Raw genomic sequence first — 3,138 nt, 5'->3', positions numbered from 1 at the left:
CTTCTGAGGTGCCGATAAGTTTGGGACCACCGGCCTACAGCACCGCAGGGCATGAGATGGGAAAGGCTTCCCCAGCTACATAACTGCTTGATCCGAAGGACACTGATAAGTATCAGCTACGCCTGACTTTAGCCTAGGAAGTGGAACATCAGACCCTGAAAAAGCAGGTCAACATTTGGCAGACACAGCATTAGGCATTCTTAAATGTATTTTGTCTGTGAAATTAAATTACATTAAAAACAGTTAACTGAGCCGAGCAGTAACATTCAAGTAGAAATCACATAACCTTTTGGTTTTTGTGTTTATTTTCATTAAGTTATCCCCACCAGTGACCACAGTCCAAATCTTTCAATGTTATACTAATAAAGGAAACAAAAAAAGATGACTCGAAGGAATTTGCAATTAGAAACAAGCCTTGGTTCCAGACCCGGTCTTGCTTCACCTCACTGCTTAGAATGAAAATGTAGGCAAAAATAACAACGGAGAGCACAAAGACAATCTGACCATTCATACGGTTTAACCAAGTGACCTGTCCCCTTAAGCCGTGGCTGACCTAACACAGATGCCTTCTTCGCTTCTGTATGAGACTTTTTGGCAAACAGGGAATAGGGATCCCCAAGGACCTAACGAGAGATTTGTTTTGCGTTAAGAAACGTAGATCTGCCTTCTGACGATGCTACGCAGGCGGACAGCAGCGCTCCTGAATCCCGACTGCTGGCAGGGAAGTTTTCCATCCTGGCAACAGGGTTGCCGTAGCGATTCTGGCTGATGGGATGTTCTTAGCAGCCAGCCGCTCGTCCCCAAAATCAGAGACGACCAGAACCACCGCCAGGGTCGCCGGAGCCCACGCGCCGCAGTGCCCCCTCCCCAGGTACCGCGTCTGCCACCTGAAAGGCAACATGCCTTGGGGTAACGCCAGGGTGCGGAAAGAAACCGTGGCTTTGGGGCACTGCACAGCGAACAATAAGCTTGCGTCTGGCTTTTCCAGAAGTATCTTGGAGAGTCGGGACCCTAAATCTCATTCCACCTTCAAAGATACATCATTTAGGTGACCATTGAATTCTGGCATCACTTACATGAGCCTTGTGAACTACCCTATGTGTTATCCTCATGCTAAATTACTGACTGAATTCATTACCAATTAAGCACGTTGGTTCATTGTGGCGGGCAGTGGAGGAGGGTTGCTTGATATTTTTGGCACAGCCAGTTAGTGCTACTATCCTGAAGTTCAATTCCAGCTTTATATGGCTATGTCAAGAATTTTTCTTAATTGTCACTTTGATTTTATTTCTCATAAAGTTCAGGAACATTTTGTTAGCAGCTAAAGAAAGTCTTCCAGCGTCTGCCCTGAATTCTCTAAGTTGCAACACGTGGGTGAACACCAGGACGACCCACAGATGAGGTTTGCCAGCTCCAGCTCTGTAAACACAGGAGTGGGATGGGTCTGTGAGGTTCCAAGACCACAAAAACCTACCTTATTTTTACCCTCACAGCTAGTTCACTCTTAGTCCTTGGTGTTCAAGCAGCATTAGATAAAGTCAATCTAAAGTTGCAGCACTGAAATCACAAGATGTGTACGAGGACATCATCCTGGGTTTTATACCACCCAGCAATGAAGCAGCTAATTAGTAACTTAGTGAAATTCCTAATTGTTAGCACAGTGGTTTCTTTCACACAGAACTGTTGAAGCTTGAACTACACAAGCTACGTTAACAAGCATGCTTTTAACCAGCTGAAGATAAGCCAGGAACTAGGCAAACCACAACACCCGTGCTACTTTTGGGGTTTTGGCAGCTCCCTTCAGCTCTAGAAGCTGTCAGAGGCCGTGTGCTGCTGTTGCTACTTATGTCTGGGCTTCTCCTCACTGCTCGCTAGGTGCAATGGTGAGTAACCAGACCCAAAATAACATCTACGTTTTCATGCTGACTCAGTTTATGACTGAGTGATTCACAACACTTCACTCAAGTGATGCTTTATAGACTTCATCCGGGAATGAAAATGGGAATAGTAGAGAATAACACTCAGTAGAGGGGGGTGAAGTGGATAGGGTGGCCACTACTTACAGACCAGTTTGGACCCACCGTGCACCACAAACCTGGATCTGCAGCCATTAATTACTATTAGATAGTACCTTACTGACAGAGCAGTGACTTTGACGTTGCTTACGGAGTGCTGGCCACCAAAGCCCGATAACAACTGCTCTTTCCTGGACAAGCGTTCACTAAATATATTACCCACAAGACCTGTAAAGAGAAAAATCTGCGTCTGCTATGGCAGCTCAAGGCAAACAATACTTTACTAATTATAAACCACATGAAAGTCGACCTTCAAGGATGTCTCTCAAAAGGTCAATAAAAAGTTTGCAGAATGCAAGCAAACAAGCAGAAAATACTACCTAACTGTGCATTCTGAAATAGAAGAAACCAAGAACTAAAACATAGAAGGCCTTCTTGGCATTATTTTTGAAAGCCAAACAATAGCAGTTTTCAAGAAAGTATGGTCTCGGGGTCATATTAGAGTTTTCTCTATTGCTATAGCAATCGCAAGCTTCAGCTATGATCAGGGTCCAAACGTGTTAGACCCCGATATTCTGCACTATGACTGCAGAAGTGAGGACTAGATGAGGTACCCCGCTGTCACTTGACAAGACAGATCCTGATAGATTTCCAGTTCTTCTGCCAGAATTTCTGAATGTTCCCTGTTGTAATAATAAGCACCTCCAGCTAAACGTCAGGAAATTTGCAATGACCCCCCAAAACATGTAGCAGGAGAATAACAAGGGCTAGGCAAATAGCTGGATCTTGACCCCATACCAACGGATGCTAAAGGGAACTTTCAGCAGCTTTTGAGAAACACGCTAGCTTGAACTCAATGTACATAAATAAAAGCAAGATTAGGTCTGACATTTCAGCTTTGCTACTTTTTATCAAGTGGAAATTAAGCAGAATCCTCCCAGATGCTCAGCTAATACGCAGATGATTTGACAAATATCAGCCAGTACTTTACTTTTTTCATTTCCTGCATATTTCTATTCAGATAGATCCTGGGAAGATGCAAGACTTGGTGTTGCAAAGCACCCAGCTATATTATGTTTACTTGGACAGATTTTGTGGTTTCTTTCAAGTATGCTAAATATAG

General features: G+C 43.9%; 1 long non-coding RNA gene across 1 annotated transcript; it reads left to right on the top strand.

Annotated features, from left to right (window-relative positions):
- The first annotated feature begins 749 nt into the window (after positions 1–749).
- On the top strand, positions 750–1,790 carry LOC136790840 (uncharacterized). Its single transcript, XR_010831593.1, has 3 exons — positions 750–871; positions 1,300–1,402; positions 1,679–1,790. It is a non-coding gene; the product is annotated as an uncharacterized lncRNA (long non-coding RNA).
- The last annotated feature ends 1,348 nt before the right edge of the window (positions 1,791–3,138 follow it).

Source organism: Anser cygnoides, chromosome 4, assembly GCF_040182565.1.
Source record: "Anser cygnoides isolate HZ-2024a breed goose chromosome 4, Taihu_goose_T2T_genome, whole genome shotgun sequence".
Lineage (NCBI taxonomy): Eukaryota > Metazoa > Chordata > Aves > Anseriformes > Anatidae > Anser > Anser cygnoides.
The sequence above is the reverse complement of the archived record's forward strand: the minus strand, read 5'-3'. Positions and strand labels throughout refer to the sequence as shown.